This window comes from Zootoca vivipara, chromosome 4, assembly GCF_965207765.1.
Source record: "Zootoca vivipara chromosome 4, rZooViv2.hap1.1, whole genome shotgun sequence".
Lineage (NCBI taxonomy): Eukaryota > Metazoa > Chordata > Lepidosauria > Squamata > Lacertidae > Zootoca > Zootoca vivipara.
Genome location: NC_142587.1, coordinates 92,231,021 through 92,253,366, shown reverse-complemented (window position 1 = coordinate 92,253,366; position 22,346 = coordinate 92,231,021). Strand labels below are relative to the sequence as shown.

Genomic DNA, 22,346 nt, shown 5'->3' with positions numbered 1-22,346 from the left:
ATTCTGTCCCTACTGAGAATGCTCAGTCCCCATTGGGCTATTTTTTATTATTTTTGGCTTAGGTCTCTTCCCCCCCCCCACTTTATTATTTTTTAAAGTAAAGGTAAAGGTAATGGGGCCCCTGACCATCAGGTCCAGTCGTGTCCGACTCTGGGGTTGCGGCGCTCATCTCGCTCTATAGGCCGAGGGAGCCGGCATTTGTCCGCAGACAGCTTCCGGGTCATGTGGCCAGCATGACAAAGCTGCTTCTGGCGAACCAGAGCAGCGCACGGAAACGCCGTTTACCTTCCCGCCGGAGCGGTCCCTATTTATCTACTTGCACTTTGATGTGCTTTCGAACTGCTAGGTGGGCAGGAGCTGGGACCGAGCAAGGGGAGCTCACCCCGTTGCAGGGATTCGAACCGCCGACCTTCTGATCAGCAAGCCCTAGACTCTGTGGTTTAACCCACAGTGCCACCTGGGTCCCATTTTTTAAAGTTGTTGTTGTTGTTGTTGTTTAGTCGTTTAGTCGTGTCCGACTCTTCGTGACCCCACGGACCATAGCACGCCAGGCACTCCTGTCTTGCACTGCCTCCCGCAGTTTGGTCAAACTCATGTTCGTAGCTTCGAGAACACTGTCCAACCATCTTGTCCTCTGTCGTCCCCTTCTCCTAGTGCCCTCAATCTTTCCCAACATCAGGGTCTTTTCCAAGGATTCTTCTCTTCTCATGAGGTGGCCAAAGTATTGGAGCCTCAGCGTCACGATCTGTCCTTCCAGGGAGCACTCAGGGATGATTTCCTTAAGAATGGATAGGTTTGATCTTTTTTAAAGTAACCTACTGCAAACCTTTGGGCTTTATGAAGCCTACAATTACCTTCCTCCTATGCATGGATAGTGCCAACTTGGATAGGACTGGCCACCCCTAGCCTGTCTGTTCTGACTCTAGTTGAATATAAACAGCCCTACACCTATTCCACGCAATCAACTTCCAGCCTGCTAGCTGCATATTGCTGGAGTCAGTATATGGAGCCAGTGAACTGGCCGAAAGTATGAAACTCCCTGAGAAATAATTACACGTATAATTGGCATAGCGGTGCATGATCCAAAAGTGGGCATTTGGTCTTACTATCAGGCTTCGGCAAAAATCAGATTCCAGGCAATCAGATTCTGGGGCCCTGGAGGGAACTGGGTGGCCGTCCAATTGAGCTAGACCCAGCTCTCTGGCCCAATACAGAGAATCCCAGAGCATCAGTCCAAGAGCAGATGGTACAGAAACAGGGGTATAGTCAAACCAGGCAAGCAAAGGACAGTAATCAGTAATGATTGGGAACAGGTGTTTAGGTAGCGCCATCATGCAAGCAATAAGGAGTGGTGCCATTTGTCTAAGCTTTTCACGAAGCAGACCCATATTGAAATGAATGGATTGAGGGCCATTAATTTCAATAGATCTACTCTGAGTAAAGTTCAGTTGAATACCACCCAAGGTACTTGGGACTGAGAAGCAAGCCGTGCTTCCGGAATAACAGTTCACTCATACCACACCATATTTCTTCTTGATAAGAAATGCATTGGAAACAAAATGAAACAACTGCTAGCAGTGCTTGCTTTATAACAGGCACCCCCAAACTGCGGCCCTCCAGATGTTTTGGACTACAACTCCCATGATCTCTAGCTAACAGGACCAGTGGTCAAGGATGATGGGAATTGTAGTCCAAAACATCTGGAGGGCCGAAGTTTGGGGGTGCCTGCTTTATAACATAAAAACACACAACTGCTTTATAATGTTATAATGGGATATCCAGGAAGCACAAAACAATGCAGACACCTAAGATCATGAATCATTCACAAAATGTAATATTGATTGTCCTTGAATCTTTCTGCCACGCTTGCCCTCCTCTCCAGCTACATCTGTGTGGCGTGCCACACCCTTTGAGAACCATTGGCGTAGATGGTGCCCTCAAAACCACTGCAATCCTTGTGGTGTAAAAAGGGCACTGGCAGTATGCCACTAGAGCAGTAATGGAGAACACATGTCTCTCCAGATATACAGCTCTCATCAGTCTTAGCCGGCATGGGGAATGGTCAGGGATGATGGGAGTTATAGTTCAACAACATTTGGAGGGTGATAGGTTCCCCTTCCCTGTGGTGAAGCATGATTGCTGGAAACTGCAGTTCAACACAAACACATGCATACAGGTGCCTCACACATACTGAGTCTCACTTTTCCTTCACTGTCCCCATGGCATCTCTTTCCTCTGAAATGGCACCCACTGGGGGCCTGGTGTTAGAAGACCCACCTTTCCTGTGTTTCTCACTGGCGTTGTCCCACCCAAACAGATGGCCACAGAGAACAACTGGGCCCTGCCATCGTGCAGGAGAACGGCAAACAAATAACGAAAAGTGATGAACAAGCCCGACTTTGTCATGTCTTTAAAACTGGAAACCCGTCGCAATTCATCAAAGCCAATTGTGTAAAAGCCAGCCACCGATTCAGTATTACATTTGCTCGGCAATTGTGTTTCATATCCTTAACAAGACCAAAAAGAAAAGGGGAAAAAAGGGGGGGGGATTAAAAAAACTGAAAGCACTTTCAAATGAAATGAGACTGAGCACTACTCATTATGCAGAGAGGGAATTCTCTTTTTTTAATGAAAGGTTTCACTTTGTTCACTCATGCAATAAAACATGCTGCAGACGAACTGAAAAGATGAATAGCTCGTAAAAATACAATCAAAAGTGGCAGCTTATCTTCACTTCTTCACAGATTCATCAGCTCAGAATTTTATTTTATTTTTATTTTTTTAAATTCACTGGTTTATCTCTGAGAGTAACTTGACAAGAGGGCTTTCAGAATCTCATTTAGAATTCTTGGCCTGAAACTCTTGTGTTTCTAATGCCACCGCAAAGGTTAATGGCAGTCGCTACAACATATTGTGCTTTAAAAAGTATATAAGCAGAGATATAAGATTTCAACTCCCCAAAGCAGCATTACCTAGAGTTGAAGGGCAGCTACATCCCCGCTCCCATTGTCATGTGTTGGGTTGGGTTAATCCATAGCTGAAGAGCTGCTTTAAAAGCTGAGGAGGTAATCTACTTCAAGATGTAGTCTGCGGGGTGGCGGACATTGTGAACCTGAGGGCCGCATGTCCTTCCTGGCAACATTCCAGGGGCCACCTGTCAGGGGTGGGTGGGGCCAGAGGCAAAAGGAGGTGGAGCATGCAAATGTTAGGTTGTTTCTACACAGAGAGACGCAGAGACCTTAAGGTACATAAGCTAGGAGCATTATCAGAGTTCAGGGACACATTCCATACTGGCAAAAGGGACAAAGCAGGATGGGTGAGGGGTGTGGCTGCAGAGGGCATGTGACCTGGAGGTTTGGTGGGCCATGTGTGTCCCTTAGGTCTCAGGTTTCCAATCCCTGCTGCAAATATTAGCCAGGGATTATCAGGCATAGGTGACTTCATGCTACATTTTGGTAACTCTGATCAAGGGTGTGAGTTTGTGGTAGTGACTCACTGTATCAAGAATCCACACCATTTCACAGGCCACTACTGGTGGTAGCACGGTAAATTCAGATGGGGTTGTGAGCCAAATACACCTTGAAGCCGTTTCAGTATATAGGCAAAGTTGGGTGCACTGACACAAAAACCTCTCTCACTGCACTATTTCGGTTCCACATGTGGTGCTTGGGGAACATTTTGGGCATCACGTGGCAGGACAGAATCTCAAAGATGTGCTCTGCCAAGCCCACATTCCCAGCATACTTGCACTCCTGTCACAGCGACATCTACGCTGGTTTGGTCACGCACACAGAATGGAAGATGGCAGGATTCCCAAGGGTGTGCTCTACAGTTCCAGGCACCAGGTGTTGGCAGACCAATTCTGTGCTGCAAAGATCTCTGCAAACGCGACATGAAGGCTGACAACATCAGCCCCATTGTGTGGGAATCCCTTGTCGACAACCGTAGTGCCTGGAGACAGTCAGGCCATGCATCCATAGCAGTGACCAGAGGAGGAATGCTTGCTGGGAGGAGTGCAGGGAGAAGAAATGCCATGGTGCACCTGTAGCAGCAAAACCAGACATCTGCCCCACTTGGAATAAAACATGTATCCCCTATATTGGTCTCTACCACCACAGTTTGACTTCAGGCCCAAAGGCACACTTTCCCATTGTCTGCCATGACAGACAGATGCCAGCAACAAGCCATGATGGCAATGGTCTTTCTCCACAGCTGGAGTCTGAACACCAGTTGTTGGAAACCAAAGGAGGGGAGAGTGCTCAGGTCCTGTTTGCAGGTTCCCCACAGGCCACCCACAGTGAGAACAGGCTGCTGAACCAGATGGGCTACTGGCCTGATCCAGTAGGGGACTTCTTTTGTTATTAAATTCTTATATATCTACTGAGGAATTGCATAGGCTAATTTGGGTTTTGAACACTGAAATTGTGCCTTGTTTTATCACATGACTAAAGGCTCTAACCAAGGCATACAGCAAAATGAAAATCCAATATGCTAATTATACGAACATGTAGATTGGGAACCGGCTGCATATTCTCAACAGAGCAATTTTTGTTAAATGCAGTGATTGTGAAGTGGGAAATGCAGTGATTGCGAAGTGGGAATTGTAGAACTCAACTGTACCAATTGTTATTTATCACACAAGATACACAGACAGGCCTCACTTGAGCATACCTTGGCTCTAGTGTGCTTTTAGTGCATTTTTGCCATCTCGGATCATAATTTCATAGTAGCACAGCAGAATCTGTCTGGGGCCAATTAAAACCTAACAACGTACCTGGGGAGAGTATTAATATCCCCAGAAAGCAAACCCCTGTCATGTCTCATTGCTTAAGTAAAGAAGGCACTGTAGGCTATTAAAATGCAGGCAAGAGCAACAAACATGATTAAGGGGCTCAGAAAGATTGACAATTTTCTCTACATAATGGCAGGAGACCCAGAGAACTGTCAATAAAGCTCGGCTAAATGGAGACGGAAGGGCTGGAGGAACCGGGACAAGAGAACCGTCAACATGCATTTGAAAGAAACAAATGCTCTCCCTGCATGAAAATTACTGTTTTGAGGATGGGGGAAAAACACTTGAGTGTACAAAAACTAGGGGGGGGGAGTCAATTCAAAGCAAGGTGGGGGATAAGACAGAAAACTCAACTTTTGATGTGCTGTTGAAACTGCCTCTTCCTTTGCATCTCATCACGACAAAAGTGTGTCAGTAGAGATCAGCAGATTTGGGCACTTGCCAAGACCCACATTTCAGTAGGAGACTCGGTGCTGACCATTCCCAATAACTCCCAAGCTTCCTTACTGTTCCTGCCTGTTCACCTGCCCTCCCTGACTATATAACTCAGAGGTGGGGTACTTTTTCAGTCTGAATGATGCAATCCCTTCTGAGAATCCTTCAGTGTCATCGTCCAATCCCAGAGACAAGCAATGTCCTGAGTAAGGTTATAAGAGCATCTTGCCTTAAGCCAGGGATGGAGAACCTATGTCTCCCCATATATTGTTGGATTACAACTGTCATCACAACTGTCATCAACCTCCCATCAGCCAGTGGCCATGGGAATTGTGGTCCAAGGGAGCAGATGAGAACAGGATACTGAGGGGCATTTGGTCTAATGCAGCAGGGTTTTGTGTCCACAGCCCTGATCCTTCGCCCCATAATCATTGTGTGCTTGTTTGGGCATTTGAGCAACCACATTCCAGGCACCAAGCAAAACAGCAATGGATGCACTACCAGGAAAGGAAAGAGACTATATCTGCATTTCCCAAGCAACAAAATATTGCTGGGAAAATGGCATTGCTCCCAACAGAAGCTTCTGGATATGTTGAGTGGACTCTGCATTATAAATGAGAAGCAAACTGGCCATTTCTGATTTCTAAAGAAAGATCCCGATTCTATGAACATTGCAGATTTCATCTGTAGCTGGATGCACAGTGATAAGTGGAGCCCTGTAGTTTAACAGAATTACTATAGCGAGATTGAGCAAAAACCCATTTAACAAGGAGTTTAGAATGCATTATTTAGCAGATGGTGCCATAAAATATTTACTAACAAGATGGGGAAAGCTCCCAACAAAAAAACATAGGCAGCACAGGGAAAATATGAAAGAGGGCTCTTTGAAGACATCTCTAGGTTTATACAGTAAGAGCAAACAAAATCTATCATACAGGGCCCAAGATGATGGTGTACATTAACAATGAGCCATTCCAGAGAGGCAGCTTTGCAAACTCACAAGAACCCACCATTATACATTTGCAAATGGCGGACGCTGCTGTTGGCATCTGTTCATCTTAGGAGATAATGGAAGAGTGCACCTTTGGGGGTGAAGTCAAATCGCTGGAGAATTACCATGCCTGCTGTGGCTGTAGAGACTGATACAGGAGAGACCTCTTTTGTTGCAGCTGGGGCAGGCAAAGGCTTCCAGTTGTGCTGCTGCAGATGCACCATGGCATTTCTTCTCTCTGCACTTCTCCCAGAGATCATTCCTCCTCTGGTCACTGCTATGCTTCCCTGCCTCCATTTGTTGAAAAGATCCACATCACAACAGGGTCTTTGAACAAGCATTTTTTTTGGTAGTAGGCAGAAATTGCGAAGGGATGTGTGTGTTTTCAAAAGCTTGGAGAAACCTCCAGGGAGCTTTAACTGGCCACAACTGTTCCCTGGTCTGATTCCCCAAGTGTCTAGGAATGCCTGTCCATCGTTCCCACTTTTATTTAGCACAGGAAATGCCAGTGCACTGGCAGCAAACACAGTTGGGCTGGTTTTTGTCTGAGCTCAAAAGCTCCACTCTGCTGAATTTCTGGACCACTGGAATTTGGGAGCACTGAAGCTAGCACACCTAATCCCCAAACTGAGGGCAGGACAGATATACCCATAATACATTAGTGAGCTGCAGTCTGATAGGATGTTCCACTTGTGGCCTTGAATGCACTCCATAAAGAACCAATTTATGTGCCATTGCCTTAATTCAGGGTTAAGAAAGTTTCACCACCCTTCAATAATTATGTCCAGCTGCCACCAAGACCACTGCCTCCTTGGAGGTATGGGCTTATACTGGAATGGGAAAGGACCACAGCTCAGTGGTAGAGGATCTGCTTTGCATACGGAAGATCAAAGGTTCTATCCCCAGCAACTCCAGATAGGGTTGGGTATGTTCCTCACCCATACGTTGGAAAGTTGCTGTCAGTCACTGTAGACAATATTAGCTTATACTGCGCCAGTCCATTGGGCCATTCTGATCCATATGTTAGTTCATAAAGTGTGGATTAGGCAGTTGGCTTCAGAATATGGACATATCAAAATTCTCCAGCACTTCTGCCCTTACGCTGGACCCATTGCTACCCGTTCTCTTCTGCATATCTTTCCATTCCTTATCCACTTCTGAGGATAACCAACTTTATCTGCTTAGATAATCAACAACTTTCTCTTATAATTTCCACAACAGCATGAAAGCGGAACACCTAAAAAAAGAAGAATTAATTCAACATGATCTACCCCAAAGGATATTCAAATCCAAAAGAAGAGCTTCCTTTTATCTCTCCTGAAACTGCTGCCATAATCAATTCCATTGATTGACCCTGAGTTCTAACTTCTAGCATGTGTGTAGGAGGTGGGGAGAAATTCATTTCTCCATACCAATTATAATGCCATGCTCATTCTACTTCTTCCAAGTAGCCAGAAGTTCCAGGGGTAGAATGCTTATCCAGTCGCACCTTCCTTTGGAAGGAGGTCACTGAATCCTTATTAGAAAATTTTGCATACTTGCATTTATTTACCAATATAAATGTCACATTCTTAAACACCAGAGACCACCACTCCTGTGCCAGATCTCTGTGGAGCCTGCCGGCACCTTAAGACGCTTATGGAGCCCACCTTCAGCTCTCTTCCATACCTGTCTGCCCCAAAATGCAGTTTCTCATCATTTGAAGGCACCGAGATCACACCTCTTTTAGCTAGTTGTGGTGGAGCATCCCCCTTTCAAGTTTTTCATTAGCCCTCTTCAAGCGTTCAGGAAATGTGCTTCCACACGTGGAAAGGATGCAAGAATATATTCAAAGAATCATAGAGTTGGAAAGGACCACAAGGGTCACGTACTTCAACCCCTGTAACGCAGGAATCATTGAGTGCAACAGCTTTCCCCTTTCTCCTCCAACTGATGTTCCAATCGTCTTTCAACTCACAGAGAATGAGATTGAAAAGCGGGGAGCAACTTTGACTCTTAGCGGCTCCCTGCATGTTACAGAACCAGGGTTCTAATATATGTGGGACATGCCCAGATAGATGTACAGAACCTCACCATTTTCAAAGGAACAAGAACAGGGGCAGAGCTTGCATGCTCACCCCGTGGTCCATTCTGAATGCTCCAACCATCCAGGAGATCCGTTACGGAGATGAATCTACCTAACAAAAGTGAAGGTTCTTGCCAAATCTCCCGGAACTGTTAAGGCAGTCACTAGCAGTACCCAGTGGCTCTATTAATCCGCTCTTGGCCAAACTTCCATCATTCTGAAAACAATCATTTTATAAACCTCACAGTAACTAGTCTTTAATTATAAAGAGGTGCGAGGACAGGGAGAGACCCCTGACTTTTAAATACTCCCCTTTAAATGGCAACCATCACCATACTCCCAACATTCACCCAACTTCCCTTACCTGTGCTGAAGGGTGGCAAGTCCCTGTTTCATTCTTTTTAAGGGAGGAGGAGAGGGTTCTCAGCAGGAAAAGACAGCCAGGACCCTCAGGAACGCACGACTTCGACATTCCGAAAGAAATACTTCAGATGAAGAAGTGCCACAGTTGCACGGGCAAAGGGAATTCAGGATGTGTTATGTAAATTTCCTAATTAGATGTGCTATCAGATTGCTATCTCGCAAATAAAATGTTAATCAGAAACTCTTCTTTTTGACGGATAAGGAGGGTTGGAGGAGAGCGACAGATGTTTCGCTGTGGGATAATCTTACTGTACCCACCCTTGTTGCATTTTTTCTCTCTGCAGGGAAAGAGTTGAAACTAGAGCAAAGCTGGCTACTCCTCATCTGTTCGTGTTCTGCATTCGTTGGGAAGGGGGAGAGCTGTAGCTCATTGACAGAGCAGCAGTTTTTTATGCAAGAGAGCACAAGTTCAAACCATGGCACCTCCATGTGCTTATTTATTATTTCGATCTGTATGTGCATTTTAGAACCCTGGAAAATCAGATGCGGGGCATCTCCAGCTGTACAGGAACCAAGGGGTTCCAGAGGGTGGACCACAACAACGATAGGGGCAGATCTAATGCACTCACTGCTGTGGTCCATTCTGGATACCTGAAGAGGGCACTGCCCATCCAGGAAGCCAGCTGTTGAGAGGAACCTCCAGAACAAAAATGAGATATAAGGGAAGATTGCAAAAAAAGGAAGATTCCATATTTCTATCCCAGATAAATATAAACATCAATGGCACGCAAATGCAAGGGGTGGTATTCAACTAAGTTTTACTGGGAGTAAACCCAAAGTAATGAACAAAGTAATTTCAATAGGTCTACTCTAAGGAAACCTCAGTTGAATGCCACCAACCATGTTCAAAAAGCCATAAAATCTGCCCCATTACTGCAGGGATGGGGAACCCATGGCCAGGCATATGTTCTTGGACTCCAGGTCCCATCGTCCTTGACTTCTGGCCATGTTGACTAGGGCTGATTGGAGCTGAAGTCTAACACAACTGGAGGGACACAGGTTTCCCTATCACTGCTCCAATGTTTCTCCTGTCCACTTTAGCCTGTAAACTCTTTGAGTTGCAAAGATCTATCTATGTTACCTATGCACACAGAGTGTGAACTGAGGGCACACACAGAGCACAGCCATCATGGCTTGGCTAGCAGCCATCAATAGCCTTTCCCTCTATGAATTTGTATAATGTTCTTTTAAAGCCATCCAAGTGGATGGCCATCACAACTTCCTGTAGGAGCAAATGCCATAGTTTAACTATGCACTATACCCAAGAATATTCAGCAAACGCCCTTCCTTGCATTTTGATACCCACAAATAGCATGGATGCCATTTTTGCTCAGCCCTGGAAATATAATGTTACCCTTTGCTATCGATTCCCTGCAGTAACAGCTCACACTTCAACTTCATTCTGTATCACAGTAGTTCCACAGAGAGTTCACCTAGGCTCTGAGTCTAGATTTGAAGAGCATTGGACTTTCACAAGGGAGACCTGAAGTCCAGAGCTCCACCAGCCACAAAGTTCCCTGGATGACATTTGGTTCAATGTTTTCTCTGTGCTTGATTGACTTTGTCATTCTAACACTGGATAAGTCCCCTTTAAGCTCCCTGGCAGAAGCAGTAGTCAAGAAAGAAAAGAGTTTTGCAGTGCTTCATTGCATGGGATAACAGCTCAATAATATCATCATTTATATTCACAGGGTCCTGATCCCTGACGACATCCCCGTTAACAGATGCTTTAGAGGAAAGAGGAAGGTAACCCCAATGTGGGCAATTAAATAACAGCTTGCCCCACTTTGGAGCTGCGTTATGCCCTCAGGTACGAGGGAGGATGAAAGTCTTTACCTGAAGTCATCACTAAAGAAACCATATGGTGGCCATATAGACCAATTAAATTCTTCCAAACTGTCCTAGGAGTTTCATTAGTGAAAGTATTATTTGTATACTGAAAGAGCCTTTGTATATAAAAAAAGGTTCCTGCAAAACCCTTGCAAAACTGCTGTGATAGCCAAGGAATATAAGTGAAATGAGTCAAAGATGCTGCCGTGTAAGACTTGGAGGACATAGCAGCCAGGAAGCAGCAGCAGAAGCTTTATAGAAAGGGAAGGGTTGTAGAAGGTCCTAGATTCGATCCTCAGCATCTCCAGGTATGGATGGGAGAGTTCAGTGCCTGAAATCCTGGAGAGCCACTGTCAGTCAGAGAAGACAATACTGAGCTAGATAGACAAAGGGTAGCTTCCTATGTTCCCAAACAGCAAATCACAAGCTCCACCAAGACACAACTAAGTCTAGAGTCACCTAGTGACTAAATGACATACAATATCATTATCCACATGGATGTCTGTACATTTTGAAGGGTGTAAGACAAAACAGAAAATCTAAAAGGAAGACTGAGTGCGCTACACATCTGGGTAGTATTAACGGTATTTTTTGGAAGCTCAATATATTGTTTCCCAAATATTAGCTTGCAAAATTCCAAGCATCAAAGCCCACTGAGAACTCCATTAGATTCATTCTTGCCTGCCTAAGATTATGACAATTGGGGTGAAGGTGGAAGGTTCAATATTTGGCAGAACACAAAATATATGGGTGGTATACGGGTCAGATTGATAGATTGCACATTTTACAGAAACCCTAAAAAAACACATTTCACCTGACTAACAAAGAGAAGAAAAATCACCACCCCCTGTTCATTTCCAGAAACTGTATGCTCTCCCTGCATCTGTCTTCATTTGCAGTGTCTTGCCCACATCCTCAAGGCTCCTTTTAAAGGAATCAGAAGAGTGAGCTCACTGTAACTAATATGCAGGCATTCAAGGCTCTCTGTACAAGCAAACTGGCCGCTGAGCCAGGAAAGAAGCAAGCACTGCAAGCAGGCAGGAACACAAGAAGCTAATTTAAGTCCAGTGGTCCATCTAGATCAGGACTGTGTACACCAAGCTTGGCTCCACCAAGCTACAACTCCAGGCTTCAGTAACCGGCTGACCTTCATTCATTCATCTGACCACTTTTGCATCCCAGTGAAATTGTTCTCACTGAGACCTACCCGGAGATGAAAGGGACTGTACCTGGGATTCTTGGCATGCAAAAGCCAGAGAAGAATTGGGGCGGTGTATAATTTAGCAGGGGATAGGGCTCAACCCATCCCCAGAATTAGGTTACTTCCATTTGATACAGTGGATTTGCCTGGATGTGTTAATGCTTAGGCAGCTCGTTGGAAATCTAAAGCATGCTATCAAGTCAGAGGAGCATGTTCCAAGGAGAATGCTTATATCCCCATGACAGATTCAGCCCACTTCAAAGCCAACTTCACTTTAACAACTTCCACAAGCTCTCCAACAGTTAAAGGTCAGCTGCCTGTTCCATTAAAGATGCATTTTTCATGGGCTTGTATCACACCAGTTTCAATTTAAGATGCTGCAGCTTGCAGCTTTGTCAGTCACAATGCAGTTCTCTTCTCCCAAGCAACAATACAATTCACATCCCAAGGCAATGGAAGGTCAGTGCAAAAAAGAGAGAGAAAAGGTTTCAGTCCGCTCTGCCTTGAATGCACATAGGTTTACTGTAAATGCCATGTTCTCTGAGTTCTCAACAATAGTTGCCCTGCTTGAGCTGAGAGGTACAATTAATAGTTTTATTAATGCATCAGATGAAATGTGTACACTATGTTCTTGCAAAATCCTTTATGAAAAGTCAACATTTGTCCTCTGCTTTTGGATCATAGGATTCATAGATCACACCACTTGTGGGTGGAGAGTCCATTGGCAGCCCTACAGACTTTGCTCTCTCAACATCCTTAGACCCTGTGGAAGACTACCTTGTAACTTCTCCTGCTTCGAAGACATGCAGGAACATGCAACTACAGAATGACATGCAGGCCTTTTAAAGTTCACAGCTCTTCTAGGTGACAATGTATTCCATAGCTCAGCCAGAATGACTCACTACAAGCTGCCAGAGCCTTGCGGCAGAACGGGATTGTATTAGACGGTAAGGTTAAGGAAACCATTGGGTGATTTGGGGTAGAATAACTTCAGCTGGAGGAGTAAAACTCAGAGGCAGTAATGTCAGGATTTGGAGGCAGAGTGTGACCCCCAGCAACTGACATTCAGAAACATGCCACCTCTTACTCTGAACTTAGCATATAGCCATCATGCCCAGTAGTCATTGGCACTCTTATATTACCATATAGGACATTTTCTTGGAGTTGTATCCAATATAGCACTAAGTAAGCATCCCATGAGCGCAAGGATTTCTGCTTGTGAAATGGGACTTCCCTTTCTCTCCCCCTAAATGTTTTCTCAGGGTCCCCCCAACCCCCCAGAACAGATTTGGGGAGGGCGCAAGTCATGCATGGGGAGAGGAGATGGAAGAAAGTCTTGTTGCACAAGTGGAACCCTTTGGGATGATGGGATGAGTTACTTGAACACCTCCCTTGGAAAGCATGTTGGGTGGAAAGGTCTTGGAGGATTAAGAAAAAATAACATTGATTCACAAATGCTTGTCCTATTTCAATACTACCACCTAGCAAGAAGGCTGTTCTCCGCAGCTGCTGACTGAGTATCTGACAGGATTTAGCCCGCATGGCTATAGCCAGGAGAAGATCAGGGGATGACATATGGTGGAGCAATAACTGGAAATGCCAGCCAATTTAAAAAGTCAGTTCAGAACATCACAGTGTGTGCTCACACAGGCTGTGGGGAAACAGTTTAGGCATGCAACTGACCATCTGCTGAACACCTGGTTGTCCACTTCAGACCCAGTTCCGAGTTACTTAGAAAGGCCCTCACATTCTGATTCACTGGTCACCAATGTGGCACTCTTGAGGTCTTCCCCTGGTACCATGAAACCTCTGAGCCACCCCTCCCCCCAGTCACGAGGCTGTGATTGTGGCTGAAAAGTAGAGCTGAAGGAAGAAGTTGGAAGAGTGATGCAAGATAATTCATATCAACATTCTGTAGGCATATAATTGCACAACTCGAATCTCTCTGTCTCTTGTGTCTCTCTCTCGTTTTTCTTTCTCTTTTCAAAACACTGTGCACTCGTGAGATTTATTGGGAAACAATCAATATCTCCTACAATGTTTAGTAAACAAAACAAAACCCTCCATCTGGACAAAAAGAGAGTCCTAGCTTTGATTTTGTTCTCTAGATCTAATAATGTACACTGATTTTGCCATCAATGCATAATCCCATATTTTATCATGCCATTCTTTAATAGACAGTATATGCAAAAGTCGCCTCCATGCTGTAGACTGTACGACTATGGAGAAGCTCAGTCAGGCACTAAATCAAGTGTGGTACAGGGATCTGAAAATCAACAGTGACTGTTCAAAACTAGTAGACTCCATGCCAAACCATGTTCAAATGCTACTTAAAGATAGCGGAGGTCATCTCCATAGTCGTACAGCAAGGAGGTGACTTTTGCATATAGCCCACAAATTCTCAATGGGATTTATGTCCGGGGAATTCCCTGGCCAATCAAGTACCTGTATTTGCTGCTCTGTCATGAATTTCTTCACCACTTTCGATGTGTGACAGTGGGCTAGGTCCTGCTGCAATATCCCCGTACCATTAGGATACCTCTTTTCCAACTCTGGAATAACTCTCTTTTTTAGAACCTCAATATATTGTGGCGAGCGCATGATTCCTTCTATTGGCTGCAGGCTTCCGACACCATAATAACTGAAGCATCCCCCCAAAAATCTTCTTTTGTGGGTGCTTGACAGACTGATTGATGTGACATAGAAAACATGCTTTGTTTCAATTAATTTGCACAAGGGTGTAGAAGCTAATCCCAACTTTCCTGCATATAAAATTCCACCTCTGACAACCAATAAGGAGTCAAGTCCTTGTGGTCTTGCTTCAAAGATTCATTCTAAAGGAACAACTGGGTGCAGATATTTACCAGATCACATCTCTAGCACAAGTTATTTGGGCACCAGAGGTAGAATATCCCACAAACACCTTTTGCTTCCCTTGACATCATGGTCATAAAAAGAAATAACAACTATTTGCTGCATTTTCATGACACTCAAAATCTGTTACTGGTGGCAGCTGCCTCACTCTGCCTAATGGTAGAAATGGCCCTGGAGATACCTAAACATGAAAGGGATGTAGTAGCATGGCTATCCAGAGATGAATAGAGATTCTTCCAAGTAGAGAAGGGGAAACAATGGCATTAATCAACTCTGAATAGGCAGAAATCTGTACAGGAAAGGGGGAAAAAACCCAGCTGATTCAGTTCCTCCTCTGTCTGAATAGCATAGCAGCTGGTTGATATTATCAGCAGTCAAGAACTAGACGGCACTCTGAAACTTCAAATATGTGGTTGAGGCGACTCATGGGCCTTTTAAGTGGCAACTTACAACCTGGAAGTCCTGTATGGAGATATGCTTTAGAACAGGCATGGCCAAACTTGGCCCTCCAGCTGTTTGGGGACTACAATTCCCATCATCCCTGACCACTGGTCCTGTTAGCTAGGGATGGTGGGAGTTGTAGTCCCAAAACAGCTGGAGGGCCGAGTTTGGCCATGTCTGCTTTAGAACATAGAAGCCAACTCCATGGGGCTGTGGGGGCTTCAGCCCCAACAACAACAACAACAACAACAACAACAACAACAACAACAACAACTTATTATTTATACCCCGCCCATCTGGCTGGGTTTCCCCAGCCACTCTGGGCAGCTTCCAATCAAATATTAAAAACAATACAGCATCAAACATTAAAAACTTCCATAAACAGGGCCGCCTTCAGTTGTCTTCTAAAAGTAAAATAGTTGCTTATTGCCTTGACATCTGCTTGGAGGGCACAGGGTGGGTGCCACTACCGGCAATAAAATAATAGAGGGGGCTGGGACCCCCCCCAAAGTTGATGGGCATTCCCATTCAAATGTTGTGTGTGCACTGCATCATGGGATCGATTATGTGGGGCGGGGCTTACCTGGGCTTTAGAAATTGAACCTGCATGCAAAGCAGGCGCTTTCCACTGAGCTATGGTCCTCCCCTATCAACACACAGAGCAATTACTTTCTTTCACAAGGACAGACCTTTCAGGGAGCGGACCATATCAGCCTCCAATATGTCCTAGAGGAGACAGTTAAAACACAGAGAATGGCCATTTTGGGACAGCAGCAATGAAAAGAATAGGCTTTAATTCTAGGTGGAGGCATCTTCATCTGCTATGGCCCACCGAGGTCTTTTGTTTTATGCCAAAAATGTTCTCCACCTAAATTCTAACAATCATTTTGAACAAAAATTCCAGAAAGTCCTCTATGAAGTTCCTGAAAATCAGGTGCAGCCTCTTCTCCCTTACGGTGGCACCCAAATGAAGCTTTCATGGAGATGTCAGGGTTTCGAAACAAACATAAGCAAACATACAGTTAAACCCCCCACCACACCCCAATAATTGCCATAAAATGGTTTGGAGCAGAAAGGCAATTGCTCTAGAACTGAGTAGGTGTTGAGAACTATTTGTCATTGTAGATGTTGAGAACTACTATTGATCATCGTCAGCACTCAGGTGTCAAAAATGTCCTGGCATTGGTAACCTCATGAGTGGATTATTGAAACATGCTCTATGTAGCAGTTCCCTTGGACTTAGTCTAGAAGCTGCAGCTGGTGCAAAAAGCAGCCAAAATTAATGCAGATTACTAAGGAGAAAGAGGTGGGAGGGGGAATCACCAGGTCTCTGGGACTGTAGTATAATGCATGATGTGAGTTTTGTGGAGGTGGTTGCTAAGACAGATGTATCCAACAGCTAAGTGCTTTCATGGACTCTGTAAGTAGGACTCTAATGGCCATTTCTCAGCTGTCCTTGCTGTCTTACTGAATTACCTATTATCCAAGTATACAGCAAGCAGAAACATGATAGTCCAAAACAGAATATCAACACAAAGGAGCCTAAGAAGAATCCTACTGGATGCGCCCAAGGTCTCTGGGTGCAAAGGAGGCCATAGAGTGTGCTTGTTGGTGGTTGCACTGAGCATCAGGGTTAAGAAAACGTGTGTGTGTGTGTGTGTGTGTGTGTGTGTGAGAGAGAGAGAGAGAGAGAGAGAGAGAGAGAGAGAGAGAGATTGGCATCAGAGCCAGGAAGATCCATCCACATGTGGAAGAAGAAGAAGAAGAAGAAGAAGAAGAAGAAGAAGAAGAAGAAGAAGAAGAAGAAGAAGAAGAAGAAGAAGAAGAAGAAGTGGAGGGGGAGGAGGGGGAGGAGGAGGAGGAGGAGTGTAGTTTGGATTTGATATCCCACTTTATCACTACCCTAAGAAGTCTCAAAGCGGCTAACAATCTCCTTTCCCTTCCTCCCCCACAACAACCACTCTGTGAGGTGAGTGGGGCTGAGAGACTTCAGAGAAGTGTGACTAGCCCAAGGTCACCCAGCAGCTGCACGTGGAGGAGCAGGGAATCGAACCCAGTTCACCAGATTACAAGTCCACTGCTCTTAACCACTACACCACACTGGTGTATTTACAAGCAGAGATCAATGGACCTGTCAATTTTGGTTTCTCTTTTCCCCCACCTTAAATTCAATTCAACCAATCTACGCATGGGTTAGTGATTTTTTTCTGCATGAAAATCTGTACACATTTTCATAAGCATTTCTCAGAGGACATCATCAAAAAGGCATTCAGATTGCCTGCATAAAGGCATATGCCGAGCAAAACTGTGGACAAACATCTGTACATTAGGACAAAATTTCTCTGAATGTTTTTAACATTCTTGTGAATGTGCACACATTTCTCTTGTTTTCTTTTTGTGTGTTGGCATCCATTCTTTGGTTGGAATGAATCATAGAATCATAGAGTTGGAAGAGACCACAAGGGCCATCCAGTCCAACCCCCTGCCAAGCAGGAAACACCATCAAAGCATTCTTGACATATGGCTGTCAAGCCTCTGCTTAAAGACCTCCAAAGAAGGAGACTCCACCACACTCCTTGGTAGCAAATTCCACTGCCGAACAGCTCTTACTGTCAGGAAGTTCTTCCTAATGTTTAGGTGGAATCTTCTTTCTTGAAGTTTGAATCCATTGCTCCGTGTCCGCTTCTCTGGAGCAGCAGAAAACAATCTTTCTCCCTCCTCCATATGACATCCTTTCATATATTTGAACATGGCTATCATATCACCCCTTAACCTTCTCTTCTCCAGGCTAAACATGCCCAGCTCCATAAGCCGTTCCGCATAAGGCATCGTTTCCAGGCCTTTGACCATTTTGGTTGCCCTCTTCTGGACACGTTCCAGCTTGTCAGTATCCTTCTTGAACTGTGGTGCCCAGAACTGGACACAGTACTCCAGGTGAGGTCTGAATGAGAGTGAGATGCTTCAATTTGTGCTTCAGTTTGGGAGATGCTAATTTGGTTGGGTTCACATTAAAATGAGAATGGAATAAATCTGCCCTCAATCTCTACCAATGGAGTTTGCATTGGGAACATGCAAGCGAGGACATTCTTAGGGCCCACCACCCAAACATGGGCCCTGGAAACCTGCCCATGAGGATATGCCGTCCAAAGTCCTGGCACCTATTCTTAACATAGGTGAACCTGGAGGAGGGTGATAGGCCATAGCTCAGTAGGTAGAGCATCGATTCAATTCCTGGCATCTCCAGGTAGGGCCGGGGAATGTACCTGTCTGAAACCCTGGGAATCTGCAGCCAATCGCTATAGACAACACGGAGTGGTGTGTGGGTGTGTGATCTGACTTGGTATAAGACAGCTTCCCATGTTGCTAAATTGGGAAAGGGAGATGAGTGGCCTGAAGGCAAATAACTTGTCTCCCCTCCCCATTTATTCCCTGTAAATAAATAAATAAATACTTTACTGTCACTGTACCACTTGTTTACAGTTAGATTAAACGAGCCCCCCCCCACACCCCGCACTCTCTCAGTCCTTGTTTCGCTCTGGGTGCTGTCATACAACCACCAACCCCGAACGTCAGCTGCAATGTTGCTGTCTTCCATTCAGCAGCCTCACAGCCCATGGGTAAAAACTGTTCTTTAACCTGTTGGTGCGGCTTATCATGCCTCTCTATCTGCTGCTATATCATATACTATATTTGCTCATCCTTTGGAGTCGCTTGAAGGAAAAGTACTTTTACATGGTTCTAGTTACAGGTAGGTTGCTGTGTTGGTCTGCTGCAGTCGAAACAAAATTTAAAAAAATCCTTCCAGTAGCACCTTAGAGACCAACTAAGTTTGTCTTTGGTATAAACGTGCATGCACACAAAAGCCCATACCAATAACAAACTTAGCTGGTCTCTAAGGTGCTACTGGAAGGATTTTTTTTTTTTACTTTTACATACTCACCCTTGCCTCCTGAAATGCACTTTGTCCCTTTGTTTCTCCAAGAGTCAAGGCACAGACGAAGCCAAGTTTACACACTGCAGTAGTTATTCCATTTAGCAATCAAAAAATTATCATATACTATATCATATAATACTAAATATAATCCCCCTGCTTCCTGCAAGCTAGTTCTGCGGCTGATTCCAAATATAGGGTATTTAAACTGAAATGGTACTGTTATCCATTTGCTTGAGTCTCTGCACATTTCTACATGGTCCAGCAGTTTCCGGCGCCTCTTTGTGACATTCAGGCTGGAAGAACTGCAATGGCAAGGTTGCAAACTAACATTAATTGTCCTTCTGGTCCAGGAGAGACAGAAGGGCTCAAGCACTTGACAGTGCAGGTGTGAAGTGGCAGCTGGCGTGGCTCCCCCAACCCAACAGACATAAAAGGAGGACACAGAGCAATACTGAGAAGAGCGAGCAGCTGCTGAAGGCGGAAGCCCACATAACACTGCATTTGCTTTTCATCTCTGGAAAGGTCTTGAACAAGAACATGCTCATAGGAACTCAAGGACAAGAGCATCTTGTCCTGCATCCTGTTCTCACAGTGGCCAACCAGGTGCCTATGGAGAGCCCAGGAGGAGGACCTGAGGGCAACAGGTGCTTGTCCAACTTTTGCTCATCAGCTTACTGCCTCCAATGATGGAGGTATGGGAACAGATGGAGGTCGGTGGGAGGGAGGCAAAAGGAAGCTTGGGAGCAAAGTTATGAAAGAGAGGAAAAGGCGGCAGTGTATGATGGTAAGGATAATTATTAGAATCTCGAGGTCTACCATTATGAGCCGGGTGTAAAAGAGTAGAGTGGAGGGGATGCAATCAGTGACAGCGCCCCATGAGTAGCTCCTGAGATAGTCTGCATATAAAAGTATCAACACCATCTCTATTTTACCATAAACTCAATTTGTTCCCTGCTCTTTACTATAAGGTTCCAGTGGAGGTCACAACAATCTAAAATACAGTGGTACCTTGGTAGTTGAACGGCTTGGCTCCTGAACAAATTGGCTCCTGAACGCTGCAAACTCGGAAGTGAGTACTGTTTGCAAACATTTTTCGGAAGCCAAACATCCAACACGGCTTCCGATTGAGTGCAGGAAGCTCCTGCAGCCAATCGGTTCAGGAGCTGAAGAGACTCCCCGAATGGATTCAATTTGAGAACCAAGGGACCACTGTACATTAGAACAGTTTAAAGCAATTTACAGTCACAAGAATAGGGTGGGTCCACACACACACACACACACACACACACACACACACCAGGTGACAAAGGGCAGGGTACAAATGTGTGTCTTCAGCATTCATTGAAAGCTGCATAATGAAGATGTCAGACACACTTTCTGTGGGGAGTTCAACAAATCAGGGGCTGCCACAGAGAAGGCCCTCTCCCAGGCATCTGCCACCATCCTGAGCTTCTGAGGGCAGTGGAGCCATCAAGAGGGCCCCCTCTTCCAATCTTAACATCTACGAGGGTCTGTAGGAAAGGAAGCAATATTTCAGATGTTTAGGGCTTTAAGCACTAAAGTAGCCACACTTGAATTGGGCCCAGAAACTAACCAAACCTTCCATCTGTCGGTTTAAATGGCATATCTGATATTGTAATGCAAATCTCAGAATATGAGAGCCCTGTTGGATCTGGCTAATGTCCCATCTAATTAAGCATCCTGGTCTCTCGGTGGCCAACCAGATGACTATGGGAAGCCCCAAAGCAAGTCCTGAGTACATCAGCTAATCAGCATCTCCAGTCAGCCAGACATGCAGATATCGAGGGATCCTAAAGTGGAAGAGCAGGATTAGACCATTCCAGGTAAGCTTGAACCAAGGCCCTCCTATTCCAGACTGGCCTACCTCACAAGGTTCTTGTCAAGATTACTGACAAACTGAATGTGCTGCACTTAGGGAATGTGGTGTATAAAAATAAGTTTTATTAAATAGTTTGCTTTACAATATAAACAATTCCACACTCCAGCACAGTAGCAATTTAATCTTCCTTTTTTTGACCTGCATTCTTATCCAATTACTTCAATCTGGATTATGTAATTTTGGGTGAATGTGTTGACTCTAATATAATCTATTTTTAAAAGAAAAAGAAAACCTTGTAAAAACCCATTACCAGGCTCAGAAAACCCGACTCATGGAGATTACACTAAAAGAACACCTTTTTAATTATTGCTACGGACTTTTATAACAGCATTGCTTAGTTTTATCCTCAGTACAAAAAATGCTTTGGGGTCTAATATGCTCCATTTAATGGGAAAGTAATAAAGGCACCTAACATTCTTTTCTACTTCCAAATACTAGGGAATATACTGATATATTTCAAAGCTAACAGTAGTGGGCATTTTTGACTGTGTGCTAGTTGGGAACCAGGTCTATTAGAAACCTTTAAATACCAAGATAGAAATCATGTCAAGCTTAAAACCTTCTTACACTAATAAAAAACGAGTAATATGCTATTGAGGAGCAATAGTATATTGCTGTGAACTGTAGATGGTTAAAGGCTCTGGGAGCTGCTATGAGACCCCACAGAATACTTAGCAATCAGTAGTACCCAGATTTTTGTGGTGGTGGTGGTCAATTAACTGTTAACATAGTATAAGAATTCATAAGCATATGGTGTGACCTTTGCCACCAGAGCACTTCTTTGAATGCAGCCATCCCAGCCAGCAATCTCTAGACTGCAAACTTACTGAGGGCAGAGACCGGCCCTTTTTCTTTTCTTTTTTAAATGTCACTCTGCAAACTGATGGTGCTGAACACATCCTTACATGTGTAGCACAGCCCATTGCACCTTTTAAAATGTTTTCAATTTCAGATCAATATTTAATAATAGCAGCAGTGCTAACAATAACAACATTGCAATATTCAGTTATATTCAAATTGCATTTCCTTTACACTTTTCTCTTTCAGGAAACTGAGACCTAACCCATCTTCCAAAATGTAACACTTATAGGCAGAGAAAATGAGACTGACAAGTTGAATTTTTCAAGCATTAGGCTTCATTTCCCCATACCCCGGGAGTGTTATGTTGTAACTAAAATGTGTGTTTTGTTCCTTGTGGAAATATATATATATATATCTGACACTGCACAGTCTAAAGCCAACACTGCTGTACTGAGATGTGGTGTTATACTGCTTTTCTATTCATTTTTTATTATTATTAAAAAAACATTCTACAAGGAAAACATCTATGTGCTTAGAAGGACTCTTTACACTGTGCACCACCATAATACTTTATTCAGCTTTTGGTTCCTTATTCTTCTCTTCATGACGTTATATTAATTCAAGTAATTAAAAAGGCACCAAAAAGATTCAGCAGGATA

General features: G+C 44.4%; 1 protein-coding gene across 10 annotated transcripts in view; it reads right to left on the bottom strand.

The window, feature by feature from the left end:
* The window catches only part of DLG2 (discs large MAGUK scaffold protein 2), an 835,907-nt gene that overhangs the window by 286,479 nt on the left and 527,082 nt on the right, over positions 1-22,346 (bottom strand). The window lies entirely within an intron of this gene.